Here is a 13,567-nt window from a genome sequence, read left to right on the forward strand (position 1 = left end):
ATAAGGCAAGGGATTTCATTGGCCCCAAAGCCAGCAAAAAGGATACCACTACTACTACACCCCCTAGTGCCCTCAGTAGTAGCACTCCCAGTAGTAGTAGTGCACCCAATAATGTATTTGTGTTCTCATGGGGTACTGAGGTAGATTCTGGCCTAGTCAGATCCCCTACGCTGGCCACTTTGGTGTGTGAAGGTGGCTTGGGTTTTGACACTTTTAATGTAAGTTCCAATACCTTGGGCAAGTACACACAGGAGCCTCTGATCAATGGTCAGAAAGCTTTAGCCTGTAGGGACACAGGGGCCAGTGTCACCATGGTGACAGGAAAACGTGTGTCAACTCTTCAGCTTCTCCTTGGGTACATGTACCAGGTGACCAACACTGATGGTGTTAGAACAGATCACCCATGGCCATAATCAATCTCAGCTGGGAAGCCGCAACTGGCCCTATAATGGTGACAGTATCCCTCAACCTGCCTGTAGATTGCATGATGGGCAACGATCTAGAGATTTCAGCATGGGCTGAAGTACAACTCAGGACCCATCTAGAGATGAAAGGCCTCCCTGAGCAGGTTGGTGTGACCACCTCGGGCACAAGTCCAACTACAAAGAAACCCTGCAACAGTGGAACCTGAAAGAATGGCCCACCCAGCTCCCACAGAGAGCACAAGGGAGAAAAACAAGTCCTCCTCCCCCCAGACTGTAGATGAGGGTCAGCCTCCTCAGGGAACTAATCCTACCCCTTGTGAAGAAACTGCCCCAAAGGAGGCCACTGAGGGCAGGGGAGTCCACCAAGGAAGAACCAAGTCTGGAGCAGGTAACCAGCCCCTCTCTGCCAAGCCTCAGCAAGCCAGGTGCTGCAGAGGCCATTGATGTCAGTCGACCCCAAAGGGCCCACTGCCAAGAGGAATGCCCTTCTCCACCGATTAGGGACCTCACGCTTAGTAGTACTAGCAAGGTGGGCTGCTCTCAACAAACTGAGGGGTCCCTCTTACCCTTAGCAAGTGACATTCCCCCAAATGAACTCTTAGGGCAAAGAAAGACCTGGGTCAAGTCTGTCCCAACTCTTCACTGGCCCCACATAGTTTCAACCAAAAGCTGTAATCAGCGAAAGATTGACTCCGATGGATCAGTACAAGTCAGCCATGGAGAGAAAGGCCTCTGTGTGGCCAGTGCTCTGAGTACTTTGAGACCAACACTGTTGGGGCCTCACTTCCCTATTCTGACACCCCACAAGCCTCTCTATTGGCTTAAACAGTTGGCAGAGAGACACCCCCAACTTTTGAGAGGTTCCAAGCCCCTACAGGGGAGGATTTGTTTAGTGTGCCATAAAACCGGGAGTATCCATGCCAGTTCATTTGGACCTTCCTCGTATGGCCACCTAGGGCAGGGAGACACATCTTGGCATGGTTAGCCTTATCTCCTTTCGTTTGGGGGGAGGGGTTTTGTAGGAAGGTAGGATCCTTCTATTGGCTTCCTATTGTAAAAAGGATCCTGTTCAAGGTTTTGATTATAACATTTCGAGCAATGCACAAAACAGGACCACTATATCTACAGAAAAAATTCAAGAGATACTGCCCAACCAGAAGCCTACGATCATCAAATTCCAATATTTTGGTGGTTCCTAGGTTTCGTTTAAAAACCCGTGGAGGAAAGTCCCTGGCAGTACTGGGTGCAAAGGCTTGGAATACTCTGCCTCCTGCCCTGAGAACTCTAGATAAAGAAACAGAGTTCCGTAAAGAATTAAAAACTTGGATATTTAAACTGCAAGATAGCATGGCCAGAACCCTAGTTTGATGCTTGCCTTTGTATTTGGTCCAACTCTAAATCACTTTGTCATCTGGTAATTTGCCGGAGGTAGCGCCTAGATGCTCCATTGGAGCGATTGCTGCGCTATATAAATAAAATTTTACATTACATTACATTACATGGTTAAACCCACTTTTTGCCTGTGTCAGTGTGATTTTTTACTAGTCCGGCTGGGATCCTGCTAATCAGGACCCCAGCCACTATGCTTCTACCCCAAATTTGCTATGGTAAGTACTTAGGTACCTCCACAATTAGCTACTTGTTAGTCCCTAGTATATGGTACTAAGGTAACCAGGGCATAGGTACACCAGGGGTCTCCCATGGGCTGTAGCATGCATTATGCCACCCATGAGAGACCACTCAAACTGTGACTACAGGCCTGCCATTGCAGCCAGTGTGAGTGGGTGTGTGCACCCCTCACCACAGATATAATTTTCCTTATGCCTGAGGTCACTACACTTAAAACCAATTAGTCACCCCTATGGCAGGCTCTTCAGTCCTGAGGGCAGGGTGCTTGGTTACAAGTGTGAGTGTGCCTGTGCATGAGTAACTCACCACTACAAACCCCGAGTTGATTCCCCAGGCTTTGTAAGTGCGGTCAGCCATTTAATGCATATAGTGGCCATCAAGTAAATTACGAGATGTCTAACTATATATTGGCTGCATCGAAACTGGTCATGTTTGCTATCAAATATGTTGGAATCCTAACTAAGGGTGAGCAGATTTTGCGTATTGGCAATCCGCGGATTTGCGGATTTGCGTATTTGCGTATTTCGGAAATACGCAAAATCCGCGGATCCTAGCGTATTTTTTTTTTGTGTTCGCACGGGTTTCTGCAAGTTCGCAAGGGTTTTATTGTACAAAACGCTCGCGAACGTGCAGAAACCCGTGCGAACACAATGTGCCTACTCATGGGTATTGCGCTCGTGAAAGTCAAGGATGCAAAGTCTATCCAGCATCACAGCTGATTTTCCACGGTAGATTTGGTAAAGAAGGCACATTGCCCAGCCTCGACGACGCTCTCGATTGTTTCTGGGCTGATGAATGAGTCACTGCATTTGAGCTTCAACTAGTTCCAGCGACCATGTGTGTGTTACTATGCAATCGCGCCGAAGGGCGCAGGGGTCTCTTGCTGTAGTATTTTACAATGGCGCCAGCAAGCTGCCAGCGCCGTTGTAAAATAGTTACAAAGTTAGCTTGCACAGGAAGCACTTAGATAAAATAAAGCAGCACCTGCTTCGTTTTATCTAGTGGTTCCTGTGCAAGCTAACTTTGTAACTATTTTACAACGGCGCTGGCAGCTTGCTGGCGCCATTGTAAAATAGTTACATGAGTGGGGGTTCAACTTTTGAACCCGTTACATCCGCGGATTTTTTTTTCTCGGATTTTGTGGAAAATACGCAAAATACGCGGATTGCGTATTCACTAAAAATCCGAAAAATCCGCGGACGTAACGGATTTTCCGCTCGTGCTTAATCCTAACCCAATGCCGATTCCAGTGATGGATGTAGGATCCTATGTACTAGGGTGCCCCCATGTATTCCCGGTACCAGCTTTTCAGGGTCTAACAGCAAGCTAGTGCTGCTGCCGACCACAGACACGCTTCTGCCCTTCTGCTGCTGAGCTGAGCTTGAGCAGGGTAAGGCAGAACAATAGGTTGCCTGCCACACGGAGGTGTAACTACCTCCCAGACCGGACTAAGTGTATTGGGCTGGTATGGGGGTGCTTGCTAGCACCATTAGACTGCTTTAAAGGACACATTTTGTGCCCTCCTTGCATACTCGTTTGAGACAGTTCAAGGGGCCCTTGGCTCCTGCTCTGGCACGAAACTGGAAAAAAGAAAATTGTAGTATCCTGCCCTCCGTCCAGCCCCTCCTCTGGAAGGGACCTTGAACGTCCCAACCCTTTCCCTATGCTACGTAGCTACTTAAGGGCTTACCTGTGGGTGGCTCTTCAGATTCATTGTGGGACAAGTTTCAAACTCCAAACCACTACAACTTCAACGGAATGGGCACCTTCGACTTTGTTGGGCTTTGCCTGGAACCAAGACTGCACCAAGGAAGACTCCTGCTGCTCCTGGTCTCACTGTTCTGCAAGTCAGTGCCTGTGCTTCACCGGTCTGCTACTCCTGACATCCCATGGATTCCGAAAGGCTCAGCAACACAGGTGGTGGGTCTGCAACTCCCTCGAGGCCGGACCTGTCTTCTCAGCAAGTTTGAGGCCAGTATCCCTCATCAGAACCGCTGGAACAGAACCCTTGTGCACCACTTTAACTTGCCATTGCCAAGGCTTGTGGGCTCTATACTCCAAAAGAAATTCAGGCTACAAGAAGCTCCAGCATCTCTTCCGGCCAATATCTTAGTCCTCACCACATCCTCTGCACCGTGGGCCTGCATCTTTGGTGAGCTGCTCGAGGTCCTCATGCGACTCCTGTGCCTTCGGCCTGTGGGTACTCTTGAGGGTCTTCTTTGGCTTCAGTGGGCTCCCCTGCTTCCTCCGGCCTGCTGTGACTCTCCTGCACTGGGTGAGTCCCTTGGACTTATCTTGCTGGTCCAAATGTTGCTCTTTTTTTGTTTACATCTTTCGTCATCGGTGGTCATTGCTCTTCCATGCCTTCTGGTCACCTCTGAGTGGCATAGACTATGTCCCCTCTTCTTGCAGTTTCTTCTCTTCAAGAATCCATCATTGGATTCCATCAGACTCTTTCACCTTCTTCGCCAGTAGCATCTTTCCTGCAGTCCTCCATTGTGATCTATGGTGGTTTTTAACGTCACTTCGCACCTATGCACCCGGCGTCCCTGGTGAAGGTATCCTGGATCCTGGGGTATCCATGTGTGGAGTGAATCACCAACCTTCTGTCTTTCATTGGGGTTTCTTCGGGGTCCACTGGGAAGGGTCCTTCTTCTTGAAAACTACAACCCCGACTTTCTCATTTACTTACATTGAATATGCGGCTATGTGTCCGCTCTGCGCACAGCCTCTTCGGGGTTCCTGGGAACTTACCTTGGGTGGTTCCTTAGGTCCCCAGCTCTTCTGAGTCTTCTGGTCCAAGTTCCGACTTCGGTTGTCATTCCCCTCCACTTCTTTAGTATATGGTTTGGTCTTATTTTTATAGCTACACTGTGTGGTTCTTTTTAGTTTAACCTACATTATATGATTAGCTCTGGTAAAACAAGCTGCTTAAAACTCCTTCTGGACTAAGCCTGAAGGCTGCACTCCACATCTACCACTTATATAACATTCTTTGATTATCTAAGACTCCTAAAATCACCATAAGGGTTGCCTGGATTAGTGCAAGATGCTTCACTTAAATAAGTGTGCACCATATACTATGCCAGCCTCCTACAAAAGCAACCGACAACCTTTTTACTATTTTGGTTAATTTAATAACCAACTCAGCCCTGAGCTATTGGCAATCAACATCTTCCTGCAAAATCTGAACATACAGGCCCGCATGCGGGGTGCTAATCTTTCCAGCTTTGCGCCTCTCAGATGAAATTCTCTGTTGCTGTGTATATCCCATAGTCCGGTCCAGGAGCTTTTCCTCTCAGTCTGGTTCGAAAGAACTGAAGGGAAGCATCTTTGAAGCTTGGTGGGGGATCACTTCCTGTCAGCCTGTGGCTCTACTGTACATTGTGGCGTGTGAGTCCTCAGCTCCTCACTGTGCCACTCTATACCTGTAGCCACCCCAGTGATTTCCTCACCCGGTTCTGCAACTGGCAGATGCACCACAGGAACATGACTCCAGCACCTCATATTGTGCCTCGCATAAAGCACTCAGGGCTTGTTTTCTCTGCGTGGAGCAGGAAGAAAGCTAGGAAATGGCACGGCAGCAAGCCACACACAGAGATCACTTTCAGGGCACTAACTTCTTGTTCATACAATTGTTGGTTTTAAGTCTGTCCAAGGATTTTTTATTTTCCTCTTACTTAGGCTCCTCTGTGTTCTATCTATTTCCGCAGTTCATTGCTTTTTTTTACAAAAAATATATATTTGATATAGAATCGACCTGACTCCAGTTTGAAGAATAAAGCTTTACAGATTATATTTGATTGTAGTAGCAACATCTTGAACTTGTGGTGCTGTACATAGATCAGTGTAGTGTGGGTAGAAACACGTGTAGCTCGTCAAATGCAGTGCAGCAATTCAGAAAGGTTAAATTGCAGCCAACAAGGTAGTTCAGGCTCAATATACAACATAGGTTTCACTGTTTCATTCCAAAAAACATTTAGAAGACAGTAGCTCAATTTACGAGACCCCTTCACAAAAAGAGGCAAGGTGTATGAATAAGCAGCACTTATTCTAAGATAATAATATGTCAAAGAACTGTGGCTTGAATGCATTATATGAAATATACCTGTCATTTACACTACCCCCGCCCCCAATAGACTAACATGATTAATTCGAATAGTTTTTGCTCTGTGGGATGTAGTGAAGGTCTCAATATAGCCATTTAAGGTTTATGGGATGCCATCTCATCCATAGGATTATCAATAAATACTATCTATCGAGGCACAAGCCACTGAACACATGGGTTAAGGCAATGCGTAGGAGCCAAAAAGGACAGTGAGTGGACCCCTTGCCAAGAGGTGAGTGCAACACTGGGTGAAAGATAAGGTCGTCTTGAGTTAGCTTATGCCTTTTTAGCGCTGCATCTTTTTATGCAGAGGGAGGTATAGGTAGTAGGGTTTAGACAAGTCAGCTGGGTATTTGCAACCTACAACTGATAGAAGAAGATATCATAGTTATGTGTCGTTAGATCTCCAAAAGTATATGGGAAAATCAGAATTATAGAGAAGACGGAGAAAGCCTACCTACAAAACTGGACATGAAAGATCCACTTCAGGCCACATTGCCAGCAGCACCAGTTTTATACTATTTTAACCAATAATCAAAATACAGTTAATCAACTTTAGATATGCATAGGCAAACAGTAAATCTGCCAGGCCACAAGTGTGACACGAAAATAATACAACGAGATAACAGTCTATTGAGTTAGAATTGACTCCCTACCTAAAGATGATCTGCTACACCCGGTCTGTGATGGATACCTCAAAAATGTGTGCCAGCCAACCCTGATAATTGTTAGTGCCACAGAACTGTACTAATAGAAGACTGTGCACCCTAAAAATATCAGTGACATAATGAAATGTATTAGTAACATAAATCAGTGGCACAGCTAATTGGTGATGAATAGGGCAATACACTGACAATGTATTACACATGTGGCCACATTTCTTATTAGACATGGGTTCCTATTAAAGTAGTTTAATGCTAATGCACCTATTGTAACTCATTGTTAGTTATTTTATTTGAGTTATAGTGAGGAATTGTGCCTCTGCGTCGGAGAGCTGTCTGTTGGTAAAAGGATTGCATGACAACAGCAACATACTCTCTTTATTGTATATCATTAGTTTATTCGGGGTTGTCATGCGGAGGGAGCTTTTGTAGAAGGTGGTGATGCCTTCTCCTGGGTGGTTAAGGTGGTCTTTTCACAGGATCTTCTATCCGTCGGGATGGCGGTGGCGATGTCAGGCACGCAGTTGGCATTGGTCCATGTTTCTGTAAGGAAGGCGGCGTTGGACGTGTAGGCGTTGAGGTCCCAGATTTCTATTGCATGCTTCTGTAGGGAGAACAAGTTGAGAAGGATGCAGTTCAATGGTTTGTGCGCTGTGACATCCGGATGGCTGGGGGCTGCTGCTGGGGGACAGAGGTGGGTGAATGTGCAGTGGCAGTGTCGACAGGAGATCAGGCCTTGGGTGTCACTCACCGTCGAAAGCTGGTAGTTGTTGCTGCATCTGGGGTTGAGAGCGCAGAGTGTGCTGAAGTCGTAGCGGAGGTGGATCGGAGGACTAGGGTCCATGGCGCTGGTTGCGGTCGGGTCACGGATGGGCACAGATAGCCTTGCCTTTGGCATGCCAGCGGCATGGCTGTGCAGCGGCTTCTATTAAGTAGGAGTCTGGGGGAAAGCAGTCAGCTGGGATCAGAAAGGACATGCTGGACGGGGGAAAGGCAGTGGGGGCAGTAGCAGTGGAGGGGCACAAAAAGAGAGAGAACAGAGCAAAAGAAAAGAGGGACTAGAGAGTACAGAGAGCAGAGAGAGAAAAGAGAGCAGAGAGAGCAAAAGATAAAAGAGGGCACAGATAAAAAGCCAAAAGAGGCAGAACAGCAGAAGAGCAGAGTGCTCTCCCACTGGGCCACCAAGGATGAGGCACAGGCAGGAGCCTGCGGATGGAGGTGGGCCTCAAACTGTCAGCAAAACGGAGAGCTCAGGGCTCAGAGGGCAGTAATTACTGGCGGAGCTGCATGGGGGAGAGCAGTCACACTGACCAGGTCTGGGGTCTAGCTCTTCTTGCCGGGCAGCAGCCCCCAATAAGTAGGGGTCAAGGGGAGGGAAGTCAGCTTGGAGGCAAGAGCGGGAAAGACACATTGGAGGGGCCATGGGGGCAATAGCAGTGCGGGGCGTGAAAAGAGAGAGAAGAGAGCAAAAAAAAAAGAGGGAATAGAGAGCAAGAGAGAACAGAGAGCAGAGAGAGCAAAAAGAGAAAAGAGGGCACAGAAATAAGCCAAGAGAGGCGGAACAGCAAAAGAGTAGAATGCTCTCCCACTGTACCACCAGGGGGCCTCAAACCATCGCAAAACAGAGAGCTCAGAGGGCAGAACTTACTGGTGGAGCTGCGCAGGGTGAGAGCAGTCACACTGACCAGGTCAGTAGAGCAGAGACCTCTTGTCTGCTCTTTCACCTCGCTGTGCCCGCCCACCAAAGTTTCCATAACCTCTAGATAGCATGCATATGTAGTTCTATATCCCAAACTGTGCACTCATTTGTGTTACTCTAAATGTTGCTGTATCCTACAAGTTCCATGAAGCTATCTTTTATCCAATACACTCCAAGGTTTTAGGTCGTTGTGCTTTCCAGTCTGTCTTCCATACTATTTTAGAGTGATACTTGCCACCAAAGGGCCTTCTCCAGGCTGGATAACCAACAACAGAGACATAAAGAAGTAATAAGCAGTCTGCACCTGACTATCAGCAGCCACATCTGGCAGTGATCAGGAAGAGATTCTAAGGGGTGACCTGCTTCTAAATTCTATACTTCTATGTGCTTCCAAACATGCATAGGCCACAACATCTCCCTCTGGGTAGACCAATTATCTCAGGGATTGGATCCCTTTTGGAACCGTTATCGCTATTTCCTGATTATTTTCTGAGGGCAATTGTTGGTAAGATGCCTTCCAATCTTCACGATGCGTAACTTGTCCTTAATATTTTGAAAGATCTCCAGTTTGATATGGAAACACATTTCTTAGTTAGTTTTGATCTGGAGTCTTTATATATATCTCTTCAACTAGGTGAGATGCTGAGAACAATTCATAACCTTCTACAAGACAATCTGAATGATGAGAGAACACCAATTTCTTTTATAATGGAATTTGCAAGTTTCCTGTTTCAAGTTCTACTGTATTTACAGATCACCGGTACTTCTATGGAAAGCATTTTCGTTCAAAGTATGGCAAATCTCTATATGTATCAGTTTGAATGTCGACATGTCTATTCAGATCTGTATCCCTTCCAGCAGAATTTAAAACTTTGGAAACTTTACATTGATGATGTACTTATAGTGTGAGAAGGCACTTCGGAAGAGTTTCTTGCATTTTACTTGTGGGTAAAGGCTAGAAGTTTTCACATTCAATTCACCTGTAAATACAGAAAAGAAAAGTTGCCATTCCTTGCTTTATTATGGTATCCAAAAGACGGGAGAGTACACTCTGAACTTTTCAAGAAACCATTGGCACAGAACTCGCTTCTGTTATCGGACAGTTTCCATCCAAAGTCATTATGGTAAAACTTGCCTGTTGGGCAATTTGTATGAGTAAGAAGGAACTGTTCCGAAGCTGATAAAGTTGATGAACATTCTGATTGGTTGAGGCAACCAGAAAGCATAATCCTCAGCTGATCAATCAGGCGAAGAAGAGAGCAAGTAATAACATAGAAGTCTTTTGGGGACCCATCAACATTCTGAGGATGATAGATTTGTTTGTGTGAGCACTTTTAGTAGCATGACTACTGCTGTCAAAAAGAGCATTTTGAGGAACTGGCATATCCTGAGTACAGAACTGGAGATTGATTTTTGTTTGAATCTATTTTTATTATTTTTGATTATCAACACAGACATATACAGTACAACACATGCTTCGCCCCGGTCAGAATGGGTTAGCGGCATTGTTAGACAGTGTAAAATAGTACAGCAATGATTGGGACAGGTCAGCAATTGGCAAAAACAATTATCATGCACTAATGTGCAATGTGAAAGGAAAATCATATCACAGTTGGCTTTGGATGTTATCTGCTACTTTTGCTGGTAATTTCAGTGAGTATCTACTGTTGTATAGCATTTTAGGACCCTATTGTAATTTTCCTGTTTCATGCCCTTATATAGGTATAAATCACCATATCCTTATATAGGCATAGAAATCCTAACCATATTTAGACATAGCTCATGCAGTCCAAATATGGCAGGGCTACTTCCACTATTTCTGAAAATCCACAACGATTTCTTGGAAAACTCGGCTTCAGCAGCTAGGGACTTCCCCTTGCTTGAATAATGACTTGTCCAAGAACTCATGGAGTTTTCAAAGAACCGAGACTCTTTGATGACGTTATTATGTCCACCTTTACGTCAAACTCGGCACCTTCAAGGTATAAATATGCCCACACTTGCCATAGCAAACACACAGTGGTTTGGAGCAGTTTGACAATCTACTTGCCGCACGCATCCTGCTACAGCAAGTGCCGAAGGAAACCGACCCTCCAGCATCTGCACTGAGAGAGACGCTGTCTTTTCTCTTGCCCAGAAATCCAGCTCCAGTGTTTCCAAGGTACCCTTGCGGGTTGTTTGGAAACCGAGTCCGGAGACTGACCTTCTTCATTCTAGAACCAAGGTACGGAGCTGATTAGACCCTTAGAGAAATCTTGGATAGATTCTTGGCAAAAGAATACTACATTTATGCTACACCCCACTTACTCCTTCCCTCGTACTAGGCTCAGGTTAGGTACACCGGGGTAGGAGTATTTTAGAAGCACTGGTTGAGTACTTTTTAGCCTTTGTTATTTATGTATGTATTTATCTATGGTCTAAGAACCATACAATGCTCTTACAGTATTATTTTATCCTACTCTTTTTACTGTACGCATTATACTTTGCAAACAGTATTACGATTGTAGCAGTTCATTTCTTCTGCTTGAGAAAGATGACTGTTCAATAAATACCTTTTATTGAAAACGCCCATCTATCTACTTCTCTGCTAACTCTGGTGAAACGAAGCATGCACGAATGACTGAGTAAAATATCGATCTATTGTTTCCACGACTCTGAAGATCAGTTTTATCTTGGGGAAACAAAGTTGTAATGTTTATGTTATGTTGTGTTATGTTATGTTATTGACTTTTGTATAGCGCGTGAATCACCCGGGGGCATCTCAGCGCTTGTACCTGGGGAGGACCTCTGGAGGGATTGAAGTAGATTCACAGGAGAAAGGTGGCTTTAGAACAAGAAAGTTTTCAGTAGTTTCCGGAAGGGTTGGAGAGATGTTGATTTACGCAACACCTCTGGTAGCGAGTTCCAGTATTTAGGGGTGACATATGAGAAAGCCCTGCCTTCTGTATGGCTCAGATGAATACGAGGGACCCTAATGAGGGCCTGAGAGTTAGATCTGAGGTTACGTTCTAATGCATACTTGTGCAACTTCTCTTGTAGGTAACGGGGTCCCTCCCCTTTGAGAGCCCTAAAAGAGAGACAGCAGGTCTTAAAAAGGACTCTCTTTTTCACTGGGAGCAGTGAAGTTCTCTAAGAAGGGGAAGGGATGGGGATCTTGGGGGGCAGTTCAAGTCCATCCTGGCTGCAGAATTTTGTATAACCTGCAGTTTAGCTAATGCTGTGTCTCCAACTTCGGCCAATAGTGCATGTCAGAAACTAAATCCCTTCTTGTGAACTCGAGAAAGTTTCTAGTGACCTCTGGGCTTGCTGGCACTCACAATTAAGTCTAATATATTTTAATAGAGACCTAGTAGACATAAGTCCTACGTCACATCTATAGGATATATTATTCAAATGCGCAGAGCCTATTGGGAATATAGGAACTACACTACACTACTGTGAAGTGATCTGTTAACAGGGGAGGTGGGCAAAAATGAATCGGGACTAGTAAAAACATAATTTGGTGTTTGTGTATATAACTGAAGCACTTGTTACCTCCCAATTGTCCACCAACATCCTCACTTGCTAAATTTGAGATTAATTTGGTGCTTACTCTGAGATCCGTCACAAGCATAGCAGAAAGGAGAACCTGCCATTAGACCTGTGCTATGGCAGTATCAGGCCCCCTATTAGTCCCTAAGCACATGTTCAGAAGCTGGGTCGTCATTGGAATCTGGTGCATCCAACTCAGCACAATTTGTATTTTGCAGTTCAACCACTATTGCATCCCAATTTGTAGCAATTGGGAGCTTGCGGATACCCAATATGTCCTCCTGGTGTAGTTTTAGCTACTGCCAAGCCTAAGTCGAGGAAGTGAGAGTTTACTTTGTGCTTCTTACTTCTGCTTTTGAGGTGTATGATGAAAGGCTCCCACTCAAAAGAAATGTCGCATTCTGTGCAGTGGAAGAGGACATCCGCAATCATGCTCCAGTATCCATGAAGGAAGGGGCATTCCCATAACATGTGTATGAGGTCCACATCGACAAGGTGACAGCAAGGGCAGACGGCATTGGTAAGATGAAAATATCTGTTGATCTTGGCTGAGGTGAGGTAGGCTCTCTGTGTAATATAATACTGAATCTGGCAGAAATGCATAGTTTCAGGGAATGTGCGTGCGGCTTTCTAATACCGCCACCCATTCGGGATCAGTAAATGGACGATTCAGTTCCCCCTCCCAATGGAGCCCCAGTGGTGTTCGTGTGATCGCAGTGTGTTGCCCAAGGGAAGCAGCAAACTGTAGGTACTGTATTGATAGGTGCATTGGGAGTACATTGGTCATATCTCCCCATTTGGTAGTCAGGGCTGCCAGCAGCAAATGATGCAGCAGGAATCAGCTGGGGTGCCACCCCTCCTCCTCGACCAGCATGGCATATGGTATGAAAACGCCATCTCGATACAGGTCTCCCAGGTCCTGGATTCCCCCCTCCCCAACTGCGCAGCTCAGCTGCTGTGACAGCATGAACCCTAGGCGTGCCCTGGAGCGGTAAAGCAGGTGCGTATGGTGCCGTGTTCCATGTAATATATAGGCATCTGCAATAACATCCATACGCCACCCTGAAAAGTAAAATGAACTGGACATTGATAAACCTATGTTTGCTTTTAAACGTAGTAATCACATTAAAGACACTCTAGTACATACCAGACAATAGCCTTCAGCATCACATACTCAGACAGCTTTATGGGCTATGCCTAAAGTGACAGGACATTTTCCTTATGGCTCCTGTTCAATATGTGATTTCACAATATCAGCTACAACTATAGATCTTGGGTTAAACATGCCTTGGGAATTGAGACGGCACACCAATTGTAATAGCAGCGAGGTGATATATCTCTTGAGATGCCCCTGTGGCCTTCCATATGTGAGGATGACAACAAGGAGAGTGAGGCAGAGAATAGTTGAACACCTCAGCACAATTCGTTGTCGAAGCAACAATACCAAATTAACCAGACATTATCTTGCACAGTGTCATTCTGAGGACAATCTTTTTTGGACATTGATTGACAA

This window comes from Lissotriton helveticus, chromosome 2_1, assembly GCF_964261635.1.
Source record: "Lissotriton helveticus chromosome 2_1, aLisHel1.1, whole genome shotgun sequence".
Taxonomy (NCBI): domain Eukaryota; kingdom Metazoa; phylum Chordata; class Amphibia; order Caudata; family Salamandridae; genus Lissotriton; species Lissotriton helveticus.